This window comes from Pseudorca crassidens, chromosome 12 (assembly GCF_039906515.1).
Source record: "Pseudorca crassidens isolate mPseCra1 chromosome 12, mPseCra1.hap1, whole genome shotgun sequence".
NCBI classification, from domain to species: domain Eukaryota; kingdom Metazoa; phylum Chordata; class Mammalia; order Artiodactyla; family Delphinidae; genus Pseudorca; species Pseudorca crassidens.
In genome coordinates, this window is record NC_090307.1 from 66,367,505 (window position 1) to 66,379,865 (window position 12,361).

The following is a 12,361-nucleotide window of genomic DNA, read 5'->3' on the forward strand; positions in this document are numbered from 1 at the left end:
GTTGGGCACTTCGATTAGTTTTGCACTATTTCTTCAAACCCCTTCATTCTTTGAAAAATTTAGCACGAGATTCGCTGTAGTTCTTTGCATTTCCTGGCTTCCTTCTTGGAGACACAGCTTTCCCTTAGAATGGAAGTGAGTGCAGCCACAGTGCCCTGGCCTGTCAGCTCACTGGCCCTCTCCTGCAAGGATCTTGCCCTTTGTGCGACCCCAGACAGGAACCCCCTCGCTGGCCACTGACCAGTGCCTTTCAAATGTTTTTAACTATGACCACAGTAAAATTTACATGTTATGGGTACAAAATTTCTGTTTCGGATGATGAAAAATCGGGGGGATGGTTGCACTTAAGAATGTGCATGCACTTAACACCACTGCATTACAAACTTAAGAATGGTTAAAATGGCAAATGTTACGTTATTGTGCTTTACTATAGTAAAAAATAGTACAAAACACATTCTACATTATGATCCAGCACCCACATGTATAGGACAAGTTTCATGATCTAATCTGCATCCTTGTGCAAGGCCCTAATATTTTCTATACTCTCCTGTTTTATTTTACTTAACCACAGCCTGCATATGACTCCCTACACAATTTCACAAGCCCTCCATCCGCCACAGCCAGCAGGCTGCCACCCACTGCCTGGTCACCACCCTCCATACCCTCAGTTACGGGCAGCCCGCTCTGGGACACCACTCTGCTCCCTGGCCCCCTCCTGCTGGCGTCCCCACCACAGCCGCCGTCACCACACTCAGGGCCACACTCACTGTCCCCCCCCACCTACCCACCCTCATGTCTCACCTCCTGCCTCAGCCCCCTTCTCACACCACAAACTTTCTGGGAAGACCCTGTCCCGGGTGGATGGGACTCTGCGTGGCTCGGGGAGACTGGGTTCCGGGGCAGTGCCCTCCTCCTGGCTACCCTACCTGCCACACCTCTTGTGTCCGTCTAAGCCCCCTTCCTGGATGGCACTCCTCCCTCCTTCTGCTCCTCCCCCTCTGCTGTGTCCTGCTCCCAGCCGTCTCCCTGCCCACCTGCCACCACCAGTCCATGTGGTCCACCAGTGCACACACCCTTTCTACTGTATCCTCGGTCCCCTCTTCCCTGGGTGGTCCCAGCAGATTATGGGACCTGCTGTCATCTCCACACCCCTCTCCGCTGTCACCATGCTTCCCCGCAACCCTGCAGAGCCAGCCCGGCTCCTCCCACTCTGAGATTCCCATCCCACCCTCCCCACCAAACCTCGGGTCTGATCCTAGCCACATCTGACAGGACAGTCCGAGCAGCATTTCACTCAGCTGGTCACCTTCTTTAACCGCTTTCTCACTCTGGTCCCGGGCTCTGCTCTCTCCTCCTCTCTGGCCCCGTGTCACCGGCTCTCCCACCCTCCTGAGGATGGGGCCCCAACAGCTCCCAGCACAGACAACTCCCTTGAGCCCTGCACTCCAGGCTCACGTCCAGCTGCCGACTGCATCCCCCTCAGAGGTCCATGAGACCTCAAGCTCTGCACACCCTCCATCAAGCTGCCTTCTTCCTCACCTCGGCAGAAGGTGCTGCCCCCTCCCAGCACCGGCCAGAACCCCCAGCCCCTCACCTCCTCTCTCCCCATCACACCCCACAGCCGCCCCCACGCCCAGGGCCACACCACACTCCTCTCGTCTAGATCCTTGCCCCAGCCCACGTGGCCCTGAGCTGCAGGCTTTGCCTCCTTAACTGTGTTCTCTGTGGACAGATGCTTTTAAAACAACAACCAGATCCGCCACCTCTGAAAGCTCCCAGGAGCTTTCTGCTTTGCACAGACTAAAAGCCAGAGTCCCTCCAATGCCCCACGTGGCATGGCTGGTCCCCAGCTCCCCTAACTTCCCGCTTCTGTCCCCTCAAGCTTTGAGGCAGCTGGACGTTGGGAGAGGACTTCCGACACCAACTGCAGGCTTGGGGTCTCCAAGATGACCCTCAGGTTTGACCGTCTCAGAGAAGGACTCGTGGAAAGTGTTACACACTCGTGGTTTCAGTTTACAGCAGAGAAAGGATCCAGATTAAACTCGGCCTTCACAGGGTCAGGGCAGAGTTCTTCCTGGGGCTCCATCACACAGGCATGACTTACTGATCTCAGGCTCCAGTCCCCCAGGCAAATGGACGCTCTTGTGAGGGCTGAGAGACCACCTCCCAGAAGCAAGGGGCGATGGTAAGTTCTTTCCCAGGAAGCCCCCCCTTGCTCACCGCCTCCAGACACAGCGCCTCCTGCCATTCCGCTCCGTCTCATCTCTGGGACTCCGCACCTGCCATCCCCTCTCCCGAAGGCCCCTCATTCCCGGGATTCTTCTCAAATGTGTCCCCATGCCCTCCAAGCTCGGGGGACAACCATGTCCACCACTCACCCCCTCACATCCCCTGGACTTGTTTTCCCTCCTTAACACCCCCCAGCAAGCGTCTTCTTGGTTTGGTTTCTTGCCCCCTCCCCTCACCTGGACACCAGCCACGGAGGGCAGGGGCTTGGTTCCTTCTCAGCTGTGTCCCAGAGGCAGGGGTGCAGGCAGCCTCCGCGAGGACCCAGTCAGGTGGGTGTCAACGGGCTGAACTGTGTCCCCCCAGATGTGACTATACTTGGAGATGGGGGTCTTTAAAGGTGATTAGATTAAAATGAGGCCATTACGGTGGGCCCTAATCTAGTCTGACTGATGTCCTTATAAGATAAGAAGATGGAGACACAGAGGGTGATCATACAGGAACACAGGATGAAGATGACTGTCTACAAGCCAAGGAGAGAGGCCTCAGGAGAAACCAAACTGGCGGACACCCTGATCTGAGACTCCCAGCCTCCAGACCGTGAGATATAAATCCTGCTGTTTAAGCTGCCCAGTCTGTGGTGCTTTGTTATCGCGGCCCCAGCAAGCAAATACACTGGGTTTTAGGGGTAGACAAAGACCAAAAGCAATTCTCCAACAGGGTCCCCCCACCTGCCTTCCATCCCTGTCTGCCTAAGACCCCTGGGTAGCCTGGCCAAGCAGCCTGCGTAGGGAATTCAAGGCAGGCTGGTGTGTGGCTATGGGGCCTGGAGCCCTCAGCCAAGAGAGGGGACGAAGGTTCGCTGTAGCCCCTTGAGGTCTAAAATCTATGCGTCGCTGCTGGTTTCCTGTGTGATATTCCAGCCCATCAGGAAGTAGCTGCTGTCGGCATAGCAACCACAAGCCATCTTACGTTCCTTCCAAATTAAAAAAATTTCCCAGCTTCAGGACTGATGAAAGAAAGATGTAAAAGCAGAGATGAAATTAAATTACCGATGGAAGCTGTTGCCATGGCATCCTGCTGTCCTTGGAGCCTGTCAGCTGCTGCTGTGATTTCTCCATTCTTGGTCCAAATGAAGGGGTCCGAGAGAAGTTAAAACCAGCCTCTCGCAGTGAGGGAGAAAAATCAAGGCTGCGTTTTAACGAGAAATTGTAACTAACGATGGAAATTTATATTTTGAGAATAACTGTATAATCAATGGACAGAGACTTTCAAAATTTAAACAAATCACCTGGGAATTTGTTAAAACGTTTGCCGAAATGCAGTATGTCTGAGGTGGGGCCTGAGATTCTGCATTTTAATGTTTAATTGTGGGAAAATAAACATACGGTCAAGTTTGCCACCTTATAGCAGAGATTCTGCTTTTGAATGGGCTCCAGGTGACAGTGATGCTGCTGGTCCACAGCCCATTATTTTGAGCATCAGGCTTCAGTAGAGACTTTCTCTGTACCAGAGTCTGAGAGAGGCGACGGCCATACCCGAACGAGCAAACCACGCAGCATGCTTTCCAGGAACTTCCTGGCAAGTGGATGAGAAAAGAGGCAAAGTCACTCCAGAGGAGTGGACAGAAAGCTACCTGATTCCCCAGTGAGGCTTGGCTTTGCATGTCGGGGAAGGGGAGGTGAGTGAGGACACGCGGACTCTGTCACCACTGTGTCCACTCGCTAAGTCCCCTAGATCATTCCCTAATGCTGGGCATGCAGGCTACTGACCTTCTTTCTGCTCTTACAAACAATGCTGGACAAACACCTCTGTACACGTGGCCGTTCTCCCTAGAATTACTGTCTGGGAAAAAAATCCCAGTAAAGGAATTACTGAGTCAAAACACATCTTCTGATTTGTTCCTGTCACTCTGCCGGACATATTCATTTACAGCACTGTTAGCAATGCCTTACAACCTCACAATGTTCGGCTTTTATAATTTCACCTTTGCTTAAAAAAACAAAAAACAAAAAAACAAACCACCAACAACAAAACCCCCAGAAAGTAGGGTGTGCACAAAATGGCACTGTGTCTTTATTTTCATTTGCATTTCCCTATTTACTAATGACACTGGGTACTTTTCCTCTTGTAAGCAGACAATGTTCTTTGATCGCCTATCAGCTGGGAATGAGGCAAGGTGTTTGTATTTTTGAGCTTCTTTTATGTTTTGGAAAATAGACTTTTCTTGTTGGGTCCCCATGGCAGATGTGCCCCTGGCTCCCGTGGTGTCTCCTGCACTGTTGTCCTTATGGGTCTGTGTTGAAATCAGATGTGGACATGTTTTTCTCCAATCCTCCAGTTTGTCCAAGACACTGGACTTAACAGTTTTCTACAGCTACATCTGCTGCGCCAACTCCTTGCCCTTCTAGATGCCTTTGTTAGGAAGGGCAGCAAGTGCAAAACTAACTTCCAGTTTTAGCTTCAACATGTAAAGAGCTTGGAAGTCATCACCTGCCCTCACAACAAGAAAAAAGCTGAATAAACTGTGACTTCTAGATCCATCAGATGGTTGTCACAGGACAACCCCAACCCCACAAACTGGAAGAGAGAATCACAGCTTACCAGCAACAAAAGCCACGGGGCCAGGAACTGGCAGGAACACTCAAATGACCCCATAAATGGTAACATCAAAGATGTTACCATCGAAGAAATGCTGGAGGCTGAGTGGACTGGCTTGAAAGTTAAAAAGTCACAGGGACCCAGTCTAAGAGGGCCCCACACTTTCACAAGTTTTACCTCCAAGGAACCCCACCAGGTTCTCACAGTGAAGACTGAAGCAAAATCCCCTGTGCATGACTAGGGATGGGGGAAATTACCATCGGGAAACATGCCCAGATTGTTCTCCACAAGGTCGGTCAGCTAGCAAGGAAGGGAGAGGACTTTCTCAGAGCTTCATCCAACACAGGGGAAGGGTAGACCTAAATCACCTCCCTAGCCTTTCTGTCTTACTTAAGGGGGCCAAAAAGCCCCGAGAAGCACTTGTGAGGGTCACAGGCCCACTAGGAGACTGAGACCTAATCATATGATCAGAAAATGCTTCCTCTCCCTCCGTTTCTTCTGACTGATCAACAGGGCTCCTGTATACTGCAGAGAATTACCGCTGAAAGAACTGCAAGGCTCAGATTCCACCTAAGAAGGAGGAGTCTCTAGGGAAACCCAGGGACAACAGGGGAAACAAAGCAGGGATACTGGAGCACATTTCAGCCTCTGACACCTACAGCTGAACAAACAGTAAGCAGAGCCTTACCTCTAGCCAGAAAAACAAAAACCTCACACTAAAGGCCGGTCTACCCCATTTCTATTACCCAATAGATTGTGTCTGACTTTCAACAGAAAGTTACCCATGTGCTGAGAGAAAAGGAAAAACACAGTCTGAAGAGCAAAGGAAGCATCAGAACCAGACCTAGACATGAGATTTTGGAATTACTGGACTGGGAATTTAAAACACTTACAATTAATATGCTAAGGGCTCTAATGGAAAACATGGACAACATGCAGAAACAGATGAGTAATGGAAGCAGAGAGATGGAAATGCTAAGAAAGAATCAAAAGAAAATTCTAGGGAAAAAAAACCTAACAGAAATGGAGAACGCCTTTCATGGGCTCATATGTAGATTGGATGCCACTGAGGAAAGCGTCAGTGAACTTGAAGATATGCCACTAGAAACTTCTCAAAGTAAAACACAGAGAAAAAAGAATGAAAAAAAAAAAAAAAAAAACCAGAATGTTCAAGAACTGTGGGACAACTGTAAAAGGTATAACATGTACACAATGGGAATTCCAGAAGGAAAGGTGGGCAGAAGAAATGGTTAAAGTAATAATGGCTGAGAATATTCCAAAATTAATGACAAAACAAATCGTGATTCCAGGAATCTCACACAACACTGAATGGGATAAATACCCAAAAATCTCCATGCACGTATATCATATCCAAGCTGCAGAAAACCAAAGACCAAGAGGGTATCTTGAAAGAAGCCAGAATAAAACAAACAACAAACAAACAAACTCTCTTAACTATAGAGAAACAAGGATAGGAATCACAGCAGACTTCTTGTCAGAAGTCACACAAGCAAGGAGAGGACTGTAATATTTTAAATGCTTATATGGATCTAAATTTCTGATCTGTATCATTTTCCTTTTCTCTGAAGAATTCTTAAACGTTTTTTGCAAAGCAGATCTACCAGCAATAAACTCCTTTAGTTTTTGTCTAAGAAAGTCTTTCTTTTTTTTTTTTGGCCACACCGCACAGCATGCAGGATTCTAGTTCCCTGACCAGGGATCAAACCTGTGCCCCCTGCAGGGGAAGTGTGGAGTCTTAACCGCTGGACTGCCAGGGAAGTCCCTATTTCTCCATTTTTGAAGGATAATTTCACTGGTACAAGAAACAAGGACTTTTTTTTTTTTCTTTCAGTACAATGTTTAACAGGAGTGGTGAAAGGAGACATCCTCACCTTGTTCCTCATCTTGGGGAGGAAAGCATGCAGTTTCTCATTATCATGTGACCTGTAGGTTTTTTATAGATGCTTTTTAACAAGTTGAGCAAGTTCCCCTCTATTCCTAATTTGCTGAATTTTAATGATGAATGGGTGTTGGATTTTGTCAAATGTTTTTTCTGCATTTATTGATGTGCTCATATGAGTTTTCTTTAGCTTGTTGATGTGATGGCTCACGTCAACTGATTTCCAAGAATTGAACCAGCCTTGCATGCCTGGAATAAATCCATTTGGTCATGGCATATAATTCTTTTTATACATTATTGGATTCCATTTTCTAGTGTTTGGTTGAGCACTTCTGCATCTACATTCATAAAAGATACTGGTTTGTAGTTTCCTTTCTTGTAATGTCTTTATCTGGTTTTGGTATTAAGGTAATGATGGCCTCATAGAATGAGTTAGGTGTGTTCCCTCTGCTTCTATTTTCTGGAATAAACTTTAGAGAATCCATATAATTTCTTCCTTAAACCTGTGCCTGGTGCAGTTGTGGTCCTTGGTATTTACCTGAATGATTTGAAAACCTATGTCCACACAGAAACCTGCACACAAGTGTTTATAGCAACTTTATTATTGCCCCAAACTGGAAGCAACCAAGATGTCCTTCTGTAGGTGAACGGATAAACAAACTGTGGTCCATCCATACAGTGAACTTTGTTTGTTTGTTTTGCGGTACGCGGGCCTCTCACTGTTGTAGCCTCTCCCGTTGCAGAGCACAGGCTCCGGACACACAGGCTCAGCAGCCATGGCTCACGGGCCCAGCCGCTCCATGGCATGTGGGATCTTCCCGGACCGGGGCATGAACCCGTGTCCCCTGCATCGGCAGGCGGACTCTCAACCACTGCGCCACCAGGGAAGCCCCATACAGTGAACTCTTCTTCAGTGATGAAAACGATGAGCTGTCATGAACTAGAATAGAATGGTTACCAGGGGCTAGGGGGTGGGGGGAATGGGGAGATGCTGGTCAAAGTGTGCAATTCTTTAGTTCTTCTTCAGTTCCGGTGGCAGGGCTGTCACGAAGGGGGGCTTGGCCTCCATCCTGGGGGGGCCTCAGCTCTCTGCTCCCTGCCTGTGGTCTCCAGCCTCCAGTTTGTTCTGACACTGGAGCCAGGACAGTGGGTGGGCTTGGAGGGAAGAACCAGGAAGGGCGTGGGGTCATGGGGCTGGAGCAGTAGGTGGGCAGCAAGGCAGACCCTCCACAGGAGGGGAGAGGTTTTGAGTAGGAGATTACCATGACCTGGGGATCTCATCCCCGAGGCTCGTGGCTGCTGTCCAAGTGGATAGAGGTGGGGATGTGGTGTCGAGGACCAGAGGGATGGGGGCAAGCTCCCTTGGGGGCCTGATACTGCTTCCAGAACCAGAAATGTACACCTGTTACTTCAAGGAAAAACAAAAGGCAAAGGCAAGCAGCAAAACACAAATGACAAGGAAGGTGTGGGGGGGAGGGGGGAAGCACCGGTGTGGAACCCACTGCAGATGCAGGACACACCCGCCCTCCTGAGTCCTGGGAGCCACCATCCCAATTTCACCAGTGGAGACCCCAAGGGCCTGAAGTACCTCAGCTACAGGGTCAGGCTTAGGCTTCCATCTCTTCCCACCCCTCCCCCACCGGGCTGCGCCCCTCCCCCCAGCAGGGACCAAAGTGGGCCTGGCCAACGGCTCAGCGGCCAGACAGCGGGAGCTCAGGGGACTAGGGGTGAGTCTGCCTGCCTTTTGGAGCCCCTGCTGCCCGTGGACCTGCGTCCTCTGAACCCAGGCGGGGCATCCCACCCTGATGGCCGCACGATTTTAAATCAAGCGGTGGGTGGGTGGGCTGAATACCCGCACCTGCAGCAGCCAGTGTGGGAAACTAGAGAATGCACATTACAGGTCATTCCAGGTCGGCGCCCTCGCTGGCCACCGTGGGGGATGGGGTCAGACCCCACAGTCACCCAGCTACGTGTCTCTGGCCAGGCCAGTCTAAGCCACCACATCTGAAAAAGGGCGAGACGAGCCTGTGATCCCTGCAAAACTCTTAGGCTCCAGGCTATTCTAAGACTTTGTTCCTTGTGGAGCGGCCGGGCCATCCCACGACCCGGTGGGCGGTCAGGGAGGGGCCCCGTGCCCAGCCTCCGTCTGGGAGACAGCAGACTAGGCGTCCTGTTTGCTTGGCCGTCGTGACATCCATCATCTGCCTTTTTCGTCCTCCTGACTTCACCCACATGCTCTGTCTGCACTGTCTGCTACTTGTCTTTTCAGGGAATGTACCCTGGTGGCAGCACACACCCCCCGCCTGTCCTGAGCCCCCCGTACCTCCTGGCCAGGGGAGGCCTCCTCTGACGGTCACCTCCTCCTCCTTGCAACCTGCTTGGCCCAGCGTTTCCTTCTGAACCAGCATGTTCACAGACGACGCAGCTGCCTCTGCAGACATGCCCTTGCCAGACGCTGCATCAACACTGGACACTTCATTCTCCATCCTTACAAGCTCTTCTTCCTTATCATCTATCCCCCCACTCCCTATCTGTACTTCTCAGTGGTCTTAACAATGTTTCCTGCCCTTTTTAAAATATATTTTGTTTTTATTAGAATACGATTGCTTTACAATGCTGTTTCTGCCACACAGCAAAGTGAATCAGCCACACGCATACACACATTCCCTCCCTCTTGGACCTCCCCCACCATCCCACCCAACTAGGCCATCACAGAGCACCAGGCCGAGCTTGTTTCCTGCACTTTTAAATCAGGAGGCTGACCCCAGCTAATCCACCCGTGAGGCGCTCCCGCAGGTAACCCCCACACTGCTGGCCCTCCCTGGTCCACTGTGGACGTGGTGTCCTCTGTGGCCTCGTTTCTTCAATTGCTGCCTTTTTGTGGCATCTGCTCTTCTCTCTATGGCTTCTGAAATGATCATCTTTTGGTTCTTCTGGGGAAGAAACATCATGCTCTGTGGGATGGAGACAGGTAGGGGTGCTGGGCTGCCCCACCCCTGCTTATTCAGAGCAGGTGAATTTTGAGTTCACTTCATGAAAGGGCACTGGTGATAAAAAATACTTGAAAATTTGAAAAACGGATGTGTAAGTGCAGCAAAGACTTTCAAAAACAATCTAAGAAACCCCAGTTCTTCAGAAGAAATCAGCTCTGGCTCCCTGGTGCTATTCCCACTGGTCCCCATGGCGGGTCTATCGCTGTGGTCATGCACCCGTGTTCTCCTGCTCCCTGGGTGCTTGATTCAACCTCAGGAACCCCACATGCTCCAGCCTACAGAGCTGGCCAGCTCCCCACACTCACGGAATGGGAACACTTCAGTGTGGAGTAAGAGCACTCATTTGGGCTTTGAGAGAAGTAAAAAGTGGGCAAAGATTTCTCGAAGTGGCAATGTGGCCACTGGTTCCTGCCCAATTCTGGCCTTAGGGTCAGCCTGGTGACCCACTGGGGACGGACAGCTGGCTTGTGTGCCCACACCGCCAGGCTGAGCAGACCCCCCAACCACCCGCCAGCGCTCGGACCTGAAAGCTTTGGCCCCGGTGCCCCAGGCCACAGCTCCACTCCCCAGCCCCGCTGCACCCTTTCTGGTCCTCCCACTATTTCCACGACTGATACCAGACTTGTTACCTTCTGGTCTTACTGAAAAAGGGGCGGTGGCTCCCCTGCCCCTCTGGCCAAGAATTTCAAGCGTAATCCTCTCCAACTCCCACCCAATTCGGTGCTCCCCTTACCTAATACCTTCACCCCCCAACACCTCTTTCCCAAGCCTGCGGCCACAGCAGAAAAGAGCTGGAGGCCGTCCTCGGACCCAGCTCAGCACAGGCCGAGTCAGGACCCCAGTACCTGCTTCTGGTTGGTCTGGGGGAAAGCATGTCGACACCCAACATGTGAATGCACATTGTTATATATAGAATTCCTTAGACTCCCAATTTTAGAAATTATTTAGGAAACAGGATGAAGGAGAAGGAGAAAAAAGGAAATAACTTGTCCAGACATCAGTGATTAAAGATGCCTTAATTTTGAAATGAGGAGGCTCTTGCCTATTTTCTGTGTCCACAGCACTGGGGTGGCTTTCAAGGCCCTCATGAAGGGAGTGAGGATGACCTGCAGGGTCTCCCTGATCTGCTCAGAAAAAGACAAAACTTTGCTTTCTGATAAAAATGACTCGTTTTCACATTCCTGTTGTCATCATTCAGATTTTAAATCCACACATCTTTGTGGACCTGCGCAGACATGGTCATTATCGCACAGCTGGTAGACTCCGGTCCTCTGGGCCTCTTCTGGCTGAGAGGTCCCCCTTCCCTCACAGGCCGGCAACTTCACGGATTTCCCGGCAGGCAGGGCCTGGCACCCAGTCCACTGCGAGCAGATCAGCCTTGAGGCCGGCAGAAGGTCTGCGTGACCGGAGTCTTCCAGGGGTGGTCACAGCTCAAGGTGATGGGTCTCTCCCCTCCCCTCACTGTTGTCACCCCCCAAGGGTGACCTGGCGAGCCCCAGGAGCCTCATTTGCACAGGACCCGGGTATGACAGCATCAGATCCCCTCCTACCTTCCTGTACCTCCCGCCACGCATGCTCAGCAGTGGCAGGTGCCTGTGCAGCCTTGGTGGCCGTGGCTGTCACTCAGCCGTCTCTCCCAGGCCCCGTATCGTCCAGCCGTGGGTCACCGCTGATGACGTGGCCCCTCAGGTCAGCTCCACTGCAGGCCTCCTCGGATCTCCTCCTCCTCCTCACGACACCGTTCCCATTTCACCTGGACAGACATGTCGTGAGCACTGCCACCCCTTCTAGAAGATGAGCTTTGTCCTCAGCCATCCTTGGCGCTGGACTCAAAGAAAGCGCCCCCATGGCCTGGGTCTGCCTGGACCCACACCCCCAGCCTCAGCCCTGCAGGTGGCCAAGCCCCCATGACACCAGGCCTTGCTCGGCTACTCCTCTGCAGACACCCCAGCTCCTCTCCCGCTCCCTCCCATCTCCACCTGCTCTGCAGTCACGGTCAGCCCTGGACACTCTGGTTCTGACTGAACACAGTGAACTGGGCCAGCCGAGATGCCATCTACAGTGCCAACCAGAATGGCTGCACTGCTGCTAAGGCCGGGGCTCACGATTAAAATGGGGAACGTAGGGTTATCAGACTCCTGTGTCCACTAACAGGAGGATCATTTGAATCGTCTAAAGGATTGGGACAACAGCAAAGCGTGTTCACCTCTCCAGGGAAAGCAAATGCAGTATCAGTGCTTCAAACACCCCTCAGAAACTCCCAGTTCAGGTGGGATCCGCTCATTTGCCTGAAGAACGTTTGGGGCAGTTTTCCTCTCAGATGAACAGAAAATAGTTTGCTTAGCAGACACTCTCATGCTGCCTCACAACAAAACTTAAAGAAATAAAAAAACATTTAGGAAGATTTACCGCTTGCTTGGAGGTACTACGCTAGGCACTTGAAGTATCTGTATATAACCTTCACCGTGCTCAAGGCGAGTGTGCCAGCTCCACGGTGCAGCTGTGGGTCCGAGGCCCAGAGCCGAGCTCCTGCTGTCTCACCGTGGACACTGCTGGTATCTTTTCTCGTAAATAAGCCACTGCACGATGCCCAACAGTGACAGGAACCAAATGTCCAACAGTCCCTCCCGTGGTCATGATT